The 20740-nt window shown below is 42.8% G+C and overlaps 1 long non-coding RNA gene across 1 annotated transcript in view; it reads left to right on the top strand.

Annotated features, from left to right (window-relative positions):
* LOC117355654 overlaps positions 1-20468 on the top strand; it is a 39708-nt gene extending 19240 nt beyond the window's left edge. The window contains exons 3-4 of the long non-coding RNA XR_004538426.1: positions 17340-17616; positions 20042-20468. This is a non-coding gene — a long non-coding RNA (uncharacterized LOC117355654). The remainder of the gene's footprint in view (positions 1-17339; positions 17617-20041) is intronic.
* Positions 20469-20740: the final 272 nt, after the last annotated feature.

The raw sequence follows: 20740 nt of genomic DNA, 5'->3' as shown, positions 1-20740 counted from the left end.
CAGGCTGTTTTTTTGGGTTGGTAATGTGTTATAAGTGTAGACGTAGTGGCGGTCTGGGCGTTTAAACAGCTGAACGCAGAGGTAGGCCATTCTAAAAAAAAAAAACCCTCTCATTTTGGATGGTTTTTTTTGAGAATGGACATTTTCCCTGCTTCTACTTTCAGCGTTTAGAGCCTAGGACAAAAGGGGATGTAGACCTTTTTTTATTATGCCCATCCACATCTTCAGTGCCTCAGTTTTAGTACCTTCCTGACATTTTTTCCTTTGTTTTTGTCATTATTATTTTAATCGAGTTCCTTCATTCCTACCAAGTTTGGGGATTTTTTGGACAACTTTTCTATTTTGGGCCTTTGGGCCACTTCAACCCCTTTTTTCTTCCCGGGACCATCAAAATTTTTCGGTTTGGTAATGTATTTTTCTAGGAACTGACCTTTGCGATTGTTTTTTTTATGGGCACTTTATGTGATTTTTCTGCTGATTATATGTTAATGTTTGTTTGATTTTATTTGTCTTATTGAATTATGTATATAACGATATGTAAACCGTTTAGGTTTAAATGGTATATAAATTTTTTAAATAAAATAAATAAATAATATTCAAACTCCCCAGGCAATTGAGGCCTTTGACTTCGCATTGGCTGTTTTCGTCTCCATGTCCAAATAGGCATCAAATAACTTCAAGAAATGCTCTTGATGCATTAGGGCACAAAAAAGAAAAAATGTTCCATGAACCAAAAAATGAAAAACACAAAAAATTGGGGTACTAAGGACTCCAGAATTTTTTTTTTAATGTAATCTAAATTTAATCTACAATAACATATCACTTGTCCCAAAAAACATGTATCACATCAGGTTCTCAACATGTGCGTACACCTTTGTCAGAATATAAAACATAAAAACTAAAACATTAATAATACATAATAATAGCTTTATTTATATCCCATCATACATTTGCAGTTCAAGACAGTGTACAATAATGGAGTACATTGAGATTACAGCGAGTATTGGGTGTCAAGAGATTACATTAGTTTAGAGTAGGAACATACAAGCATATAACAAACTAATATACAATTCCTGGGAGGTCTCTCCAAGTACCTCCCCGGACAGCCTGTATTGTGCAGGAGATTTTTGTTACTGACATGCATCACTTTACACTTATTCATGTTGAACCTCATCTGCCATGTCAATGCCCTTTCCTTGAGCCTGATTATGCCATGTTGCAGATCTTCACAATCCCCCTGCGTCTTCACTACCCTGAATAACTTTGTATCATCCACAAATTTAATTACCTCGCTTGTCGTACCTATGTCCAGATCATTTATAAAGATGTTGAAGAGCACAGGTCCAAGCACCAAGCCCTGCGGCACTCCACTAGTGATGCTCTTCCAGTCCGAGTATTATCCATTTACCCCCACTCTCTGTTTCCTATGCTCCAGCCAGTTTTTAATCCATAAGAACATAAGAACATAAGAACATAAGAACTGCCATCTCCGGATCAGACCTTTGGTCCATCAAGTCCGGCGATCCGCACACGCGGAGGCCCTGCCAGGTGTACACCTGGCATAATTTATAGTCCCAGTAAACACACTAAATACAAAAATTCCCCAGTGGAAAAACCTATACCAAATAATATAAACCAAATACTTTCCACTTAATCTAATATGTTAATGAAAGGTCAATTATACTAACAAGAGATAGCCTCAGTAATGGAGCCTACGCGTAGCCAAAATCAATGACTGGGGTATTCAGCGTAGTTATACTTGCTCCTTATTCTCCAATCATTGGCCTCACTCTTGTGACTATACTTAATTCAAACACATAAATTTGCTAAAAGTTATTTATTTAAATTATCACTTTTTTTCTTATCTTTTCAATTTTATAACTTACTCTTATTAAAACTTTTTATTACACTCATACTACCCCTTTCATTATACTCACATTCTAATTCTTTCACTACACTCTTATTTAACCCCTTTCATAACAATCTATCTCTTATGAGCCTACTTACTTTCCGTTTTATCTATTAATAGTTATTATAGAGACAAGGCATTCATTCACACTTGTCTTGAGTCAGCATTTATATTGCATAACAGCCTTTTTCTCATAAACCTGCTTGCTTTCAGTTATATCTATTGATAGTTATTTTAAACAAGGCATTCATCCAAACTTATCTTGAGTCAGCACTTGTATTTCAAGACAGCCAACGTGGCCAACGTTTCGTGGGCGTAAACTCGAACCCACTGCCTCAGGGCCAGATAATTTAGGAAACAAGTCGCTGAAAAAAGTACAAGAAAGTTCATTTAGAAAAACGTAATGCATTCAGATTTATTGTGCACGATAAGTTCACTTACTTGCTGCTCAGTATTCAATTGAAAGCGGTCTCAGTTCAACAAAATGGCGACAGCCTCGATTTAAAAACCTGGTTGTGTACTGACGTCAGTCAGAGTATCAGATTTCACTAGTGCAGGGATTCATTGATAAAAGCCAAAAGCTCTGCTGCCGATTTCAGAGCAGGAAACAGCCTGCTATGTTTGCTCACTGTGTGATTCTTGGCTGTTTCCTGCTCTGAAATCGGCAGCAGAGCTTTTGGCTTTTATCAATGAATCCCTGCACTAGTGAAATCTGATACTCTGACTGACGTCAGTACACAACCAGGTTTTTAAATCGAGGCTGTCGCCATTTTGTTGAACTGAGACCGCTTTCAATTGAATACTGAGCAGCAAGTAAGTGAACTTATCGTGCACAATAAATCTGAATGCATTACGTTTTTCTAAATGAACTTTCTTGTACTTTTTTCAGCGACTTGTTTCCTAAATTATCTGGCCCTGAGGCAGTGGGTTCGAGTTTACGCCCACGAAACGTTGGCCACGTTGGCTGTCTTGAAATACAAGTGCTGACTCAAGATAAGTTTGGATGAATGCCTTGTTTAAAATAACTATCAATAGATATAACTGAAAGCAAGCAGGTTTATGAGAAAAAGGCTGTTATGCAATATAAATGCTGACTCAAGACAAGTGTGAATGAATGCCTTGTCTCTATAATAACTATTAATAGATAAAACGGAAAGTAAGTAGGCTCATAAGAGATAGATTGTTATGAAAGGGGTTAAATAAGAGTGTAGTGAAAGAATTAGAATGTGAGTATAATGAAAGGGGTAGTATGAGTGTAATAAAAAGTTTTAATAAGAGTAAGTTATAAAATTGAAAAGATAAGAAAAAAAGTGATAATTTAAATAAATAACTTTTAGCAAATTTATGTGTTTGAATTAAGTATAGTCACAAGAGTGAGGCCAATGATTGGAGAATAAGGAGCAAGTATAACTACGCTGAATACCCCAGTCATTGATTTTGGCTACGCGTAGGCTCCATTACTGAGGCTATCTCTTGTTAGTATAATTGACCTTTCATTAACATATTAGATTAAGTGGAAAGTATTTGGTTTATATAATTTATAGTCCACCATATCTTTATATGCCTCTCTTAAGGAGATATGCATCTAGTTTGCTCTTGAAGCCTAGGACGGTAGATTCCGCAATAATCTCCCCTGGGAGGGCATTCCAGGTGTCAACCACTCTCTGAGTGAAGCAGAACTTCCTGACATTAGTCCTGAACCTGTCCCCCCTTAGCTTCATTACATGTCCTCTAGTCCGTGTCAAATTGGACAATGTAAATAATCTTCTCTGCTCTATTTTGTCGATTCCTTTCAGTATTTTGAAGGTCTCGATCATATCCCCACGCAGTCTCCTTTTCTCAAGGGAGAACAATCCTAATGTTATAAGTCTATCCTCGTATTCCAGTTTCTCCATACCCTTCACCAGTTTTGTTGCTCGTCTCTGCACCCTCTCCAGCAGTTTTATATCCTTCTTTAGGTAGGGAGACCAATGTTGGACGCAGTATTCCAAGTGTGGTCTGACCATTGCCCTATAAAGCGGCATTATAACTTTCTCCGATCTACTCGAGATTCCTTTCTTTATCATGCCCAACATTCTATTTGCCTTCTTTGCCGCTGCCGCACATTGTGCCGACGGCTTCAGGGTCCTATCTATCAGTACACCCAGGTCCTTTTCTTGTTCACTCTTCCCCAGAGTTGCACCTGACATTGTATACTCGTATTCCTTATTCTTATTGCCTAAATGCATAACCTTGCATTTCTCCACATTGAACTTCATCTGCCATTTCTCCGCCCATGTTTCTAACCTACACAAGTCGCTCTGGAGTTCCTCTCTATCCTCCTGCGTTCTGATTGCCCGGCATAGTTTTGTATCGTCTGCAAACTTGATGATCTCACTGGATGTTCCTTCCTCCAGGTCATTGATATAAATATTAAAAAGGATTGGCCCAAGTACCGAGCCCTGGGGTACACCACTAGTCACTTTCTCCCAGTCGGAGAACTTCCCATTTATGCCCACTCTCTGCTTTCGGTTTTCCAGCCATTTGCCTATCCATCTTTGTATATCTCCCTCTATGCCATGGCTTTGTAGTTTCCTGAGAAGTCTTTCGTGTGGAACTTTGTCGAACGCTTTCTGGAAGTCCAAGTATATTATGTCCACCGGCTTCCCACTATCAATTTGCTCGTTCACGGTCTCAAAAAATTGGAGTAAATTCGTCAAACATGATTTCCCTTTCCTGAATCCATGTTGACTGGGTTTCATCAAGTCGTGTGCGTCCAAGTGCCGGACTATGCTATCCTTGATCAGTGCTTCAACCATCTTGCCGGGGACAGACGTAAGACTCACAGGCCTATAGTTGCCCGGTTCCCCTCTCGATCCTTTTTTGAAAATTGGCATGACGTTTGCTATCCTCCAGTCGTCCGGTATCTGTCCAGTTCTGATTGTCAGGTTTGCAAGTTTTTGCAATAACTCTCCGATTTCAACCTTCAATTCCTTTAAGACTCTCGGGTGAATTCCATCCGGTCCAGGGGATTTGTCACTTTTAAGTTTGTCGATCTGATAGTATATCTGGTCTAAGTCCACTTCAACTGTGGTGAGGCTGTCTTCTATTTCTCCTGCAAACACTTTCTCCGCTTCAGGTATTGTTGAGGTGTCCTCCTTCATAAAGACGGACGCAAAGAAGGAATTTAGTTTGTCTGCGATTTGTTTATCTTCCTTGATGTACCCTTTTCGTCCCTCGTCGTCCAGGGGTCCCACTGCCTCTTTTGCAGGTTTTTTCCCTTTCACGTATCTAAAGAAGGGCTTGAAATTTTTGGCCTCCTGGGCTATTTTTTCCTCATATTCCTGTTTGGCATCCCTCACCGCCTTGTGACATTTCTTCTGATCATCTTTATGTTTGTTCCAGGCTTCGGTTGTCTTTATGCATTTCCATTTTTTGAAAGAGTCCTTCTTTTCTTTTATGGCTTCCTTCACCTGTATGGTAAGCCATGCCGGTTCTCTTTTGCTCTTTGTTCTCCTATCTTTGGAAATCCTCGGAATGTAGAGATCTTGTGCTTCTGTGATATATTTTTCAGTAGGGACCATGCCTGATCTACCGTTTCAAGTTTGTCCATCATCTTCTCGAGTCGTTTTTCTACCATGGCTCTCATGCGATCGTATTTACCCTTTTTAAAGTTTAAGGTGGTGGTTAAGGTTTTGGCATGTTTCCCTTTCCCGATGTCAAGTTTAAAGTTGATTACATTGTGATCACTCGTTCCCAGTGGAACCATGACTTCCACTTCTGTTATCGGTCCCGTGAGGCCATTTAGGACCAAGTCCAAGGTGGCGTTGCCTCTTGTCGGCTCTTTTACCATTTGTTCCAGGAAGCAATCCCCTAGCACCTCCAGGAACTTGGCCTCCTTGCCGCAGTTGGAGGTTGCTAGTTTCCAGTCTATCCCTGGGAAATTGAAGTCTCCCAATATAATTACATTGCCTGTCTTGCATTCTTGTTTGATTTCCTCCATCATTTCTGAGTCAGTTTCCTCCGCCTGTCCTGGGGGACGATAGTAAAGGCCAATTTTCGTATCTGCGCCATATTGACCAGGAATTTTGATCCAGAGTGACTCAAGCTTCTCTTTCATTTCTGTTGTAACCAATTCAACAGAATCTATTCCCTCCTTAACATATAGAGCAATACCTCCACCTTTCTGTCCTACTCGATCTCTTCTATACAGTTTGTATCCCTGTAGTACTGTGTCCCATTTGTTTTCTTCATTCCACCATGTTTCTGTTATGCCAATGATATCCAATATGTCTTGTCTTGCTATTGTCTCTAGTTCTCCCATTTTGTTACCTAGACTTCTAGCATTCGTATACATACATCTAAGTTCCCTTCGTGTTACCTTTTTGGACCTTCTACTCTTGGCCGTCCCTATAGTTTCAATTACGGTATCCTTTACTGCTCCTGTGTTATCACCATTGTTAGCTGTGTGGTCGTCCCCTCCTGTGTCTGAGTTGTCCCTTCCTGCTTTTTCTCCCTTATTGGCTGTGAGGTCGTCTTCTCTTGTGTAGGAGTAGTAGTCCTTGGCTTCTTCGTCGGGGCATCCTGCAATCCGTACCATCGACCTGTGGTCGACTGTCGGCTTTCCCCTATCTTTCAGTTTAAAGCCTTCTCGATTGCCTTCTTCATGTTGCCTGCCAAAACTCTTGCTCCTTCCTTGTTGAGGTGTAGTCCGTCCCTTCTGTAGTACTTGCTTTTTCCCCAGAACGCCGTCCAGTTGTGCACGAAGTCAAAGCCTTCTTCTTCGCACCATCGTCTCATCCAGGCGTTGATTACTTGCAATTCCCCTTGTCTCTTTCCATCCGCTCTTGGTACTGGGAGGATCTCAGAGAAGGCCACCTTCACCTCCCTGATCTTCAGTTGTCTTCCGAGTGAGCGGAGCTGGCCCTTCAGCTCTTCCCTGTCATACTTCCGCCCGCTCACATCATTTGTTCCCACGTGGATAAGCACAGCGGTGTCCTCTCCCCCTGCGCCATCTATGATCCTGGAGATCCTGTTGGTCACATCCTTCACTCTTGCTCCAGGCAGACAGGTGACGACTCTGTCCTCTCTTCCTCCTGCGGTGTGGCTGTCCACATGTCGTATAATGGAGTCGCCTACGATGATCCCCATCTTCTTTATTCGGGAGTTCCTTGGGGGGCGTAGGTCCACGTCCTTGGAGTAGGGCCAGTCTTCTTCCTCCAATGATACTCTTGAAATTGTTTCCTGTTCTTTGGGTGGGGCGATGTCTTCCTGTGCTCTCTCTATTCCTCCTGGTGTGCGGTTGTCTCCTACCTCGTCTTCGGTTTCTTCTGTGTTTGCATGGGTGTCTTCTCTCCTCACATGGGTTTCCTGAGTACAGTTTTCCAGCCCTGGGGTCTCTACGTGGTGCTGATGAGCTTCCTCTATGAACATTTCTAGTTCCTTGACCTCGTCGTTTGGGCTGTACTCCACTAGAATCTTCTCCTGTGCTCGGATTCTGTCTTCGAGTTCCATCACTGTTCCTTCCAATAGTCTTACCTGACATTTCAAGCTATCCATCTCCATGCATCGATTGCAAATGTATGCCTGGATCCCCGAAGGGAGGTAGTCATACATATTGCAGCCGATACAGAAGACCGGAAAGCTCACCTTCTGACTTCCTTGGGCTTCCATTTCTTGCTTCCCTTGTGTGTGCTTGTGTCCCTTGCCTGCTGCTTCCTTATGTTGCTTGCCTTGCTGTCTCTTTTGTGTGTGCTGTCTCCGCTCTACCTCACCTTGATTGTATGTGTGGGTTTGTTCCCTTGGCGTCTGTCTCTTCCTTACCTTCTGTGTTTGTCGCTTCCTTACCGTTCAGTCCTCCTCGGTGTTCTTGATAGTAGATACTTGTCCCTTGCAAGGCCCTTCGCAAAGGCGCTCTCGCTAAGGCGAGCGCCTTTACCTCTCGCCTTCGCCGCGCGCCGAACGGCTGGGCGCCGTTGGCTCCTCCCCTTTTAAGGGGGAGCTTCGGATCGGTGCCTGGCTGACGTCAGAGGGGTGGGCGGAGCTAGCTCTCGCCTCTGCCCCTCACTCTCGCCTGCCCTGCTTCTTCAATTCCTTCCTTCTTCCTCCTTTTCTCCTCTCTCAGCTCTTCTTTGCCTGTCTCCCGACTTGCTTCTGCTTGCCCTGCTCACTGGGCTCTGGTGTTATCGCGCCGTTGGCTCCTCCCCTTTTAAGGGGGAGCTTCGGATCGGTGCCTGGCTGACGTCAGAGGGGTGGGCGGAGCTAGCTCTCGCCTCTGCCCCTCACTCTCGCCTGCCCTGCTTCTTCAATTCCTTCCTTCTTCCTCCTTTTCTCCTCTCTCAGCTCTTCTTCGCCTGTCTCCCGACTTGCTTCTGCTTGCCCTGCTCACTGGGCTCTGGTGAGTATTTCACCCTCAATTCCATGGCTTGCAATTTTCTGAAGTAGTCGTTCATGTGGAACCTTGTCGAACGCCTTCTGAAAATCCAGATATACAATGTCGACCGGATCACCCTTGTCTATCTGTCTGTTTACTCCCTCAAAGAAGTGCAGCAAGTTCGTCAAACACGATCTGCCTTTGCTAAAACTGTGCTGATTGGTCCTCATCAGCCCATGTCCGTCAAGGTGATCAATGATGCGGCCCTTTATCAGCGCCTTTACCATCTTTCCCGGTACCAAGGTCAGACTCACCGGTCTGTAGTTTCCTGGGTCTCCCCTCAAACCTTTTTTGAAGATTGGTGTAGGTTACAACATACATTTATAATCAATAAAGAGATCTTAAAACAACTAACAATGCAGTAAAATAAAACTCCTCTTTATATTGTCATCAAACACTGGTTGTCATACTATTTTTAAATATTGCTCATCAGCGCCTAGAGATGACAATGGTAGAAAATGATAACACCTACTTTAGCAAATATGTACATTCGCCACCTACTAGTCCTCCGGAATCTTTCCTGATACAATCGGCAGATTGGCTATTAGTTGAAGCAGTTCAGCTATAGTCCCTTTCAGTTCCTTGATGACCCTTGGATGGATGCCATCCGGTCCTGGGGATTTATCGCTCTTAAGCCTATCAATCTGCCTGCATACCTCTTCTAGACTGTCAGTTTCCCGTTTTCACTCCCAGCATATAGCCTAATGGGTTCCGGTATGCTGTGTATATCCTCTTCGGTAAATACAGACGCAAAAAAAGTGTTCAGTCTGTCAGCGATTGCTTTGTCCTCCTTTAGCGCTCCCTTTATTCTTTCGTCATCCAACGGTCCCACCGCTTCCTTTGCGGGTCATTTCTCTTTAATATATTGAAAGAACGGCTTGAAGGTTTTCGTCTCCTTGGCTATTTTCTCTTCGTAGTCTCTTTTGGCCCCTTTTACCGCCTTATGGCACCTGCATTGATGTTGTTTGTGCTTATTCCAGTTTTCAATCGTTTTTGATCTTTTCCATTCCTTAAATGAGATTTTTTTGTCTCTGATCGCTTCCTTTACCTCTACTGTGAGCCACGCTGATTCTTTATTCTTTTTCCTCTTTGATCCTTTGTTGATACGCGGTATATATAGATTTTGCGCCTCGGTGATCGTATCCTTAAAAAGAGACCAAGCTTGCTCTAGCATCTTTACAGTGTTTATCCTCTTCTTAATCTTCTTCCCCACCATGCATCTCATGTCTTCATAGTTCCCTTTTCAGAAGTTTAGCGCTGTGGCCGTCGTTCTGGACCAATGTTTCGCCCTTGTTTCCAAGTTGAAGCGAATCATATTAAGATCGCTGTTTCCTAGGGTCCCTTCTACTTCTACATCTTGTGCCGGTCCTTGCAATCCATTTAGAATTAGGTCCAGAATTGTGTTTCCTCTCATGTTTTCCTTGACAAGTTGTTCCAGGAAGCAATCGCCTACCGTTTCCAGGAACTTGGTCTCTCTAGCACAGCCGGAGGTGCCTAGGTTCCAGAATTGGGATCACCTTAGTTTTCCTTTTTGGTGGGCGAGCTTATGTTTAACTTATATATATATGAGAAAATGAATGCTGACATGCTGGGGCATAATAAGATATTCAAATTAGTTTGGGGTCCATTGACGTCTTTTGTAGATTTGCTAAAGTTGTGCTTTATCTTTATTTTCTGTTGTTTTTCACCCACACATCCAGGGGGAGTGGGGAGGTAGGAGCAGGAGGGGGGTATATCTTTTGTTTTGGTATTATTCCTGATTGTAATGATGGATGGGGGAGGGAATGTTTATTTTTTGTATAGATACTGATTGATTATAAGTGCTTGGTTGATTATCATTATTTGTTTATAAATTGTATTGCACTTTTTGTTGGCATTAAAAACTAAATAAAGTTAAAAAAAACCAAAAACAAATAATGTACATTTAAAATAGTGAAAAAAACATCTATTAAACCATTTACATTGATCATAATTTTAAAATATATTAAAAGATTCATAATAACTAGTTATAATACGTAAGATAACTAGTGATCATACAAAATGTTAACATATAAAATATTATACAAATACAAATTCATATTTATAACTAGCTGATGCCCCGGCGTTGCACGGGTATTTAATTATAGCAATAACACTGTAAATGGATTCAAATAAAGATACTTTATAGTGGTGAATGAAATTATTTTTTTACAGCTTTATAAAAAGTACAATATTCAAATTATAAAGTGAAATATTTGACAAAATGAATACAATACAACTAACACAAAACTTGATTATAAACATTTTTAGTTTCACCTCCAGGAGCAAGAACATATACATTCTTGGGTGAACCCACCCTTGAGCAAGCAACATAGAGTTGTCCATGGGAAAAACAGGGGGATCTTAAATCCACTCCACAGTATGTAATAGTCTGTCCTTGTGATTTGTTGATTGTGATAGAGAATGCAAGTCTCACTGGAATTTGCAATCTCTTAAACTGAAAAGGAAGATCTGTTGGAATAAGTGGTATCCGCGGGATAAATACGGTTTCACCTTGTCCCTTTCCGGTTAAGATAGCCGCTTCAATTACATTGGCCAGTAACCTCTTTACACAAAGCCGTGTGCCATTGCAAAGTTTTGGTGGGTCAAGGTTGCTAAGTAAAATAACTGGAGATCCCACAGCTTTTTACATTTTTTCCATTGACTTGAATGGGTGAAATCTGATTTTCTGTTTGTAGCTCCGCCCACGTGTGCAGGTGGGCCGCGAGACCCCCAGAACATATCACCCCAGGTAGTGAGGGATCTGCATACCAAGTTTCGTTCAAATCGGTCAAGCCGTTTTTGCGTGATCGCGGCACATACACACACACATACATACACACATACCTCCGATTTTATATATATAGATGAACAAAAATAAACTAAGCTAATGCATAAAAATGAACTCATAAAGAAGTATATAAAAAGATAAATTGATGAACAATTATATAAAGTATTCAAAAAAGCAGATACATGTCCAAATCTGAATATAAAACATACCTTGTTTGCCAAGATGTATAATGTAGAGAGAAGAACTCAATGAAAGATATACTAGCAATGAAAGGAATTTCATAGAAATAATACATGAGAAATAATATTAAAAAAAACAAACAAAAAAACCATCATGTAACAGTCACATATTCACGTATAGGAATTTATGTTAGATTCTGGTACCATCTACTTTACCAGAACTGTCCCCTCAATATAATCAGTTTGGCAGACACCACACTTGTGGCTGTTGCTCTGTTTGCAAGCACAGTCTTTCTACTAAAGAATTCACAGATTCACAGTCTAGAAGGCAATTCATCTTGAAATACACTACTGATTGCAACTCTAATGTTTATGTTATCATTTGTCCTTGTGAGAAATTATGGGCTGCTCTTATGAAGCCGTGTTAGCGGCTATATCGCACCGCGACGTTATATCACGTGCTAACCCCCATACTTGCCGAAAAGCTACCGCCTGCTCAAGAGGAGGCAGTAACGGCTAACGCAGCCAGTGGTTTAGCGCGCGCTATTATGCACGTTAAACCGCTAACGCGACTTCATAAAAGGAGCCCTATATGTTGGCAAAACAATTAGAATGATCAAAACATGTATAATTGAATATAGAACCATACTATAGCTGATTTAGCATTTTTTTGTTCAACATTTTCCCATTAGATGGCAGCGAGGTGACATAGACAAGATGATCACTCGCTCAGAACAACAGTGGATATTTAAATTAAATATCATTTACCCCAGTGGTCTCAATTCTGATATTAATCTAAGTGATTTTTATAATTGTTCAATTCATCTGTTATTATGATGATTTTTAAACCAAACATCATCACTGTCCATTACTATCGACCATTTCTCACAGTCGCGTTTGAAGACTTTGAAAGGTCCATTGAGAGCACGGTGGATTTCAAGAATGTCATATGCACAGATGGCAGAGACTTCACCTCCATCCCAATGAGAAGAAAAGATGCCATAGAAGACTGTAGAATTCCAGTTGGCTGCATGCATGGTGAACATATCTTTTAGGATATTAAAGTGGATGCCGCTCTCTGGATCCATGCAAACCAGCTGTGCTTTTAGGAAGGTTGTCCACCGTTTTTGCAGGACCCTTCCTAATTGCCTCATGTCTTACATTGATCTAAGTGTATTTCCTTAATTGGTTTGACTCATCTGTGTTATGATGTTTTTATTTTTTTCATCTTTCCACATGTATCTTTCTTAGGGGTCTGGGCTTTTTTAGGCTTCATGGCTTTTTGAGGGAAAAAGCTCAATCTACACTCCGATTCTCAGTGATTCAAAAATGCTGTTCTCTCGGCGTCGGTGTTTGCCAGCGCTATTTTCATTTATTTCTGCTTACCCTGCTGCCTTTTTGAATGCTTGAGGTTCAAACCCCGGATGCAGCCAAGTAGCGAAACAGGGATTATCCTTGTCAGGAGTATTTGGACTACTGGATTTCCCTGTGAGAGCCCTGAGGAACGCTGGAAGTAGCTGTTCGTTTGCAGGAGCACTGGAGGGTCACGTTCAAATGTGAACAGATAAATCCTGTCTTCACATTGTAAATTTGGCAGTGGTGAATTTATGCGCCTTTCAAGCGTTCTGGTGCAAGTTGCCTGTATTATTTATTCGGAAACAGTGACTTTTTTGAAGAAGCTTTGAAAGTGCATTTTTGAATCACTGAGAATCGGAGTGTAGGTGGAGTTTGTTTCCTCAAAAATCCATGAATCCTAACTGAGGGTTTTTCTCCACACTTTTATACATTCCCAGTGATTCTTGACTTCACTTTTGTGTTTAAATCATTTGGTATCTGCCAGGAGCACTTTTCTGCATTTGCTTTAGGAGCAGGCTTGCTTTGATATATTGTGATTAATGTGCTCCTTTCCTTATCTATTGTGGTAATTGAAATCACCTATTATTATACTGTTGCCCATTTCTCCAGCTTTCCTAATTTTTGAAAACATTTCTTTATCTGTCTGCTCATTTTGTCCCGGAGAACATTTATATTTCTTCCCTTCACACATGGAATTTCTATGCATAAGGATTCCACACTGCTATCTATGCCATGCAGAATGTTTATTTTACTTGATTCAATTCCCTCGTTAACATATAGCGCAACCCTCTCCCCTCCAATTTCATCTACTCTATCCTTGCGATATAATTTGTATCCAGGTAACACGGTGTCCCATTGATGTCCTCCTTCCACCAGGTCTCTGAGATGCCTATTATATCTCATCATTCAGTGCTAACTCTCCTATTTTATTTTTTAGGCTACTTGCATTTGTATACAGACACTTAAATTGTGTTTTTTCCTTGCAACTACAGGCTGCTGAGAAGACAGGGAAAATTTGAGTCTTTTACTCTGCCTTCCTCTTAAACCTTCCTGGCTTTCTTTCACCATTATTGGAAACTCTCTACCAGGACTCCCTAAATATCCTGTTTCAATAGTATCCTCCAAGGATACCTCACACTGGACCATCCGCTCCCGGGCGACTGTTGGCTTTCCCCCACATCTAAGTTTAAAAGCTGCTCTATCTCCTTTTAAAACGTTAATGTCAGCAGCCTGGTTCCATCCCGGTTAAGGTGGAGTCCGTCCTTTTGGAACAAGCTCCCCCTTTCCTAGAAGATTGCTCAATTCATAACAAATCTAAATCCCTCATTCTTGCACTATCATCTCAACCACGCATTGAGACTTCAGAGCTCTACCTGACTTTTGGGTCCTGCGCGTGAAACTGGGAGCATTTCTGAAAATGCAACCCTGGAGGATATGGATTTCAGCTTTCTACCTAAGAGCCTAAATTTGGCTTCCAGAACCTTCCTCTCACATTTTCCTATGTCAGTGGTACCTACATGTACAATGACAGCTGGCTCCTCCCCAGCACTATCTAAAATCCTATCTATGTGACGCGTGAGGTCTGCCACCTTCGCAACAGGCAGGCAAGTGACCAGGCGATTCTCATGCCCACAAGCCACCCAGTTATCTACATGCCTAATAATCGAATCACCAACTACAACCGCTGTCCTAACTTTTCCCTCCTGGGCAGAAGCCCCTGGAGACACATCTTCGGTGCGAAAGAATATTGTATCCCCTGGTGGGCAGGTCCTAGCTACAGGATTATTTCCTACTTTACCAGGGTGATACTCTCCTTCTAGGAGACCTCTCTCCTTCAAGGCAGCATACTGGAGGTGGCTGCCTTCAAGGCTACCAGACTGGAGGTTGGACTTCTCTACAACATCTCTGTAGGTCTCCTCTATGTACTTCTCTGTCTCCCTCAGCTTCTCCATGTCTGCTACTCTAGCCTCAAGGGAACATACTCATTCTCTGAGAGCTAGGAGCTCTTTGCAGTAAGCACACATATATAACTTCTCGCCAACCAGGAGAAAGTCATACATGTGACACTCAAATGCAAAAGACTGGATAGCAACCCTCTTGCAGCTGGACTATTGTCTGCATCTTGTTATTGAGTTGATTTAATAAAATCCTAAAGCTCTCTATACTAGTCTAATATATTCCTAGTAGAGAATGATACGGTGGATGTTACCCGCCAAAACGGTGACCAATAAAAAAGGTCACCATGAGATCAGGGACAAGGCCATTCATCACCCCGTGGAGCAATGAATGAGCTTGCGGTCTGGCAGTCCTCTCTCTCCCGCTGGCTGTCCGGCCATGCATCTCCCTCCCTCCCTTTCCCTTACCTTCTCTTGTGGCGAAACTGGTGATTTCTATAAGGCTATGCGCTGTATTACAGCTGGAGCCTTGAAGTTGCGTTGTGTTGCCTGCTGGAAAAGTCTCCTCCGACGCAACTTTCTGTTTCCAGTTGCATCGGAGGAGACTTTTCTAGCAGTAGAAGTTGCTCCTAAAAAGATAGACACTATATATAGGATACAGACATGTCCAGGATTTGACAGGCCTCAGCTTCAACACCATTCGCTGGTTGTGGAATCTGCCCTCAAGTGTTCACTTATGGCCATATTCTATAAATAGTGCCCTGTTTAGGTGCCACTGCTCTCCTTATGATGTAATTTCCTAGTTGTGAGACAAGGAAATGTCATCAGAGGGAGAGCAGAGGCCGGTATATGATGCTCACTGACAGCAACATTTTAGAAGAAGTACAGTGCAGTGAAGGAGCACAGTGGTGAACGAATATGAGGGAAGGCTGACATGGTGGTAGCGAGAAGGGAGAGATTCAAAATGTTGCCAGTGACAATGCATATGCCTCCGTGCAGGTCTTGCCTAACCCTGGGGATACTCATACCTCGTGTTGGGAAACTCTGCCATAGCACACACAATTGATGCTGAAATGGCCACCACACTATTCTATAAAGGGCAAATAAGCATGTGCACTTGCAGCATGACTCGTCTCAGACTGGGTGTGCTCAGGGCAGGACCAGCAACCCTTGTACACAAGACCTATTTTATAAATCATGAGCACATTGATACTCAAATAACATTCCTATATGTGCACCTACCCCATGGTAGAGAAAATGTCTATTTTAACCTTGTGTGTTGGTTGGTTCTTAGAGCACATGCATTCCTTAATTAGCTAACGTTCTACTCTCAATTCATTTTCTACACTCCTATTGTCACTGACTCACCTTTTTGATTCAAGATACTGAAGGGAATCGACTTAGTAGATAAAGACAGGTTGTTCACCCTCTCCAAGATAGGGAGAACGAGAGGGCACTCTCTAAAGTTTAAAGGGGATAGATTCTGTACAAATGCAAGGAAGTTCTTCACCCAGAGAGTGATGGAAAACTGGAACATTCTTCCGGAGGCTGTTATAGGGGAAAACACCCTCCAGGGATTCAAGACAAAGTTAGACAAGTTCCTCCTGAACTGGAGCACACGCGGGTAGGGCTGGTCTCGGTTAGGGCACTGGTCTTTGACCTAGGGGCCGCCATGGGAGCGGACTGCTGGGCATGATGGACCACTGGTCTGACCCAGCAGTGGCAATTCTTATGTTCTTATGTTCTCTCAATCAAACACTCTCTCCTACCCTTTTAACACCTGACTCCCTTTCCTCTCTTCTTAGTTCCCTCTCAGCCCCACCACTCCATTGTCCCACCACTCCATTCCTCTGAGCAAGAACTTTTGCGTGTGTATCTTCATCTACTGCTGGCTTCCTTTGGGTTTGTTGAACACTGTTTCTGTTTCTGTAAGTATGTCTGTGTCTCCCTGTGTCTGGCTGTGTGCATGGTCTGAACGTTGTTGGTAGTGGTTACAAATAATGATTAGTAGTGGGTGCAGTTTTTTGGTGGATAGCAGCTTCAGTGGAAGTGAGATGTTGCTCTTGTGGGTATTGGTTTGCAGGAACAAAGACAACATATGAAAAAGAGAGCCCCTGTGCAGAGGATGAACAAGCCCAGAACATAGTTCATTGTCATTACTGAGGAACTATATCTGCTCAGATTCAGATTTGATAAAGACACAATAATACACCTGTGCAATCAGCTGAAAAAAACCTAGAACCCATTACTTGGAGGGGATAAACCCTGCTGATCCACCGGAAGATCACCACAACCCTAGCATTCTTCCACATACCCCTTGGGACCATAATAGGCATCTGCATCATACTGCATTAGCCAGTTCCTATAAGCCTACCTGCAAAGAGAAACATCAAAAGGCAAGAGACAGACCAACACCAAAACATGACCTCTCTGTTGAGGTTATAGAGTGCAGGCCACCTTCATGGAACGAGGCAATCTAAAGGAACTGGAAGGCCTAGCACTCCTTAAACATGTAGGTGGTATGTAATGCCTCGGATATCATCACAGATGTATATACGATGCCTAGATCCAAACTGGCTAGATTACCAGGGGATGGCTGCTAGATGCACTCACCCACACATTATTTTCACTAACCACCTTTCTTTCTCACTACAGGTTACTCTCTTCATATGAAACAGCTAGCCCTACAAGCTTCTGCAACCACCAGTTCTCTAAAGTGACAATCCAATAGCAATCCATAAAATATTCGTAATTATCTCCTTTTCTCCCATCCCTGCAGGTGAAAGAGACTATCCCCTATGCACCTGATTGATGATCCCCACTGTCAACTCCAGCACCTGAAAAGAGATACAATGAGACATATGAGAAGACAAGGGCAGTGATTAGGACATTTGGCATCCTGAAATCAAGAATCAGGCATCTTGGACATTCAGAGGGAGAACTTCTCCATACCCCTGTTAAAGTATATGGCATCTTCACTGCCTATTATATGCTCTACAACCTGCCTGTTTCAAGATGCCAGGTCCAGATTCAAGCAATGACAGCAATGATGAGGGGTAAGCTGTGCAACATCGGGTCCAGATACCCCCACAGGTCTACCAGCATGCAATAACTGCAAGAAACAAATTCATATAGATACATTTCCTGTGTGTAAGTGAAAATTTAATTCAGAGTGGCCCCATTACATATAATTTGCACCCTCTCACCCCCCAGTGTAAATAATAGTGATACTGTGCCCAAGGTGTATCTCAAAACACAGTGGTTCTCAACCCAGTCCTTGAGGTGCACCCAGACAGTCAGATTTTCAGGATATTCATGATGAATATGCATGAGATAAATTTGTATACAAAAAAGACAGTCCCTCCTACATAGATGGATGAGAAACTGGTTGGCGGGTAGGAGTGAAGGGCCACTACTCGGACTACTGCTATTTAATATATTCATAAATGATCTAGAAATAGGGACGAAGTGTGAGATAATAAAATTTGCGGACAACACTAAACTATTTAGTGGAGCTCAGACTAAAGAGGGCTGCAAAGAATTGCAAAGGGACTTGAACAAACTAGGGGAATGGGCGACGAGATGGCAGATGAAGTTCAATGTTGAGAAATGTAAAGTATTACATGTGGGAAGCAGAAAACCGAGGTACAACTATACGATGGGAGGGATGTTATTGAATGAGAGAACCCAAGAAAGGGACTTGGGGGTAATGGTGGACATGACAATGAAGCCGACGGCACAGTGCGCAGCGGACGCTAAGAGAACGAATAGAATGCTAGATATAATCAAGAAGGGTATTACAACCAGAACAAAAGAAGTTATCCTGCTGTTATATCGGGCGATGGTGCGTCCGCATCTGGAGTACTGTGTCCAATATTGGTCGCCGTACCATAAGAAGGATATGGTGATACTCGAGAGGGTTCAGAGGAGAGCGACACGTCTGATAAAAGGTATGGAAAACCTTTCATATGCTGAGAGATTGGAGAAACTGGGTCTCTTTTCCCTGGAGATGAGGAGACTTAGAGGGGATATGATAGAGACTTACAATATCTTGAAGGGCATAGAGAGAGTAGAGAGGGACAGATTCTTCAAACTCTTGAAAAATAAAAGAACAGGAGGGCATTCGGAAAAGTTGAAAGGGGACAGATTCAAAATGAATGCTAGGAAGTTCTTCTTTACCCAACGAGTGGTGGACACCTGGAATTCGCTTCCAGAGCACGTAATAGGGCAGAGTACTGTACTGGGGTTCAAGATAGGATTGGACAATTTCCTGCTGGAAAAGGGGATAGAGGGGTATAGATAGAAGATTACTGTACAGGTCCTGGACCTGTTGGGCCACCGCATGAGCGGACTGCTGGGCACGATGGACCTCAGGTCTGACCCAGCGGAGGCATTGCTTATGTTCTTATGTATTCAGCAGGACTTAGCCGCCTGGGAATGGCTCCTGGCTGACTAAGTCCCATTTCGCTGGCTATCTGCCTACATTCAGCCGGAGAAAGCTGGCTATCTCTCACTAAATATCTGGCTTGCTGGCTAGCCTGGTGACTGAATGTGTCATGTGGCATAGCCAGTCACTGCCAATTTTCATCAACTGGCCAACTAAGGTCCACAGCCAGATAGACTCACCTAAAAATCAGGTCTGCCCTCAGCCGTTATTCGTAGCTGACCAACTGATGAAAATCAGCTTGGCCAGCTAAGTGCGAGCAACTGAACTTTGACCTGGATATTCAGTGCCAGTGGCCAGATACGGCCCCAACATTGAAAATCCAGGATTGCTGCCGACCACGAGAAATAGTCTGCATCCCACGGTTTTTATATTGGACTCAGTGTATGCAAATCTATCTCATGTATATTCATTGTGGCTATCCTGAAAATCTAACTGGCTAAGTGTGCCTTAAGAACTGAGTTGAGAATTTCTATAATACCAAGCTTCCTCCTACCCATATGTCGTGTTATGCATTGCAGTGGTTATAGTGCCCCTTGCACTATTTTCTACCCTCCATGCCCTCACATTGGGAAGTGGCTTGGAGGCAGGTGCTGCAGTATACAGACTGCTGAGGTGCTGGATGCTCTCTTGGAGAGCCTGATCTATGTTGACCCACCTCCTGAGCCATGTTTGGCCTCCCCATGGAATTCAGAGAAGATCAGGAATTGCTGAAGATGTTGAGGTTCTACATGCTCAGGTGTGGGTCAAGATGGACTGAAAATGGGTAGGGATTGTGCCTGACCTGAGGTGAATGACAATGTTGATGGTCATGGCACTAGCAGGGTGAGCAAGGATTCCAGAGTCTGGTTCAGGGGTCTGGAACTCACTTAGTGATGATCCCAACACTTGCACTAATGTTATTCTTGTCCTCTCCTAATGTAGCCCTCAGACTCTGAACTTAACTTCACTGCAGAGTCATCAGATCTCTTCCCTGAGCAAGGGATGCTGCTGCTTGATGTATATAAGTGATGTAACAATGACCTTTTTCTACCCAGGTCAGTGATAGATAATGCCTCTGTGTTCTCTGCTTCAACTTTTTCTGGATGTACAATGTTCTCCACTGGCTCCCTGGAATGATCTTCCTTACCTACATCCTTTGAAGCTCCATGCCCTCCAGCTCTTTCATCTTCCTCTTCCGGGTAAATCAGCTTGGATGTCGGACACCATTTCCTCCAGTCTTTGTTCCTGATGGTGCTAGGCAATGGGGGCAGCTACTGCCTGCTGGAGCCATCTTCCTCACAGGGACTGGCCTAGTTCCTGATGTCCTCCTCCCTTGCAGGAATCACCACTGTATCCTCTGCAAACATTGTGATGTTTGTAAGAACAGAACTTTGACTGAGTAATGGACATCTGTGCAAGAAACCGAACAGCACATTATTAACATTGGCTGAAGCATTATCAATTATGGGATTGTTGATGGAATTAGAGCCTTGGCACAATGCCCATTTGGGTCTCATAGCATCATTGCCATGTCTATGAGCATCTCTCAGCAGCAAGAGACAAATTTCCATTTTCCTTCCAACTAAGTTTATGTCCCTCTGCCAAGGCATGTGAATATGCTCTCAGCTGAAATGACAAAATGATTATGATAATGTAGTATAAACACCTTCACATCTTAGAACTCTAGCATATTCCAAATTGATTGAGGTATGGGTGGTAAGATGGGGGTTGGGGGAGTAACATGGCATCATGTT

The sequence above is a fragment of the Geotrypetes seraphini genome, chromosome 2 (genome assembly GCF_902459505.1).
Source record: "Geotrypetes seraphini chromosome 2, aGeoSer1.1, whole genome shotgun sequence".
In the NCBI taxonomy this organism is placed as follows: domain Eukaryota; kingdom Metazoa; phylum Chordata; class Amphibia; order Gymnophiona; family Dermophiidae; genus Geotrypetes; species Geotrypetes seraphini.
This window is presented reverse-complemented; position numbering and strand designations above follow the sequence as displayed.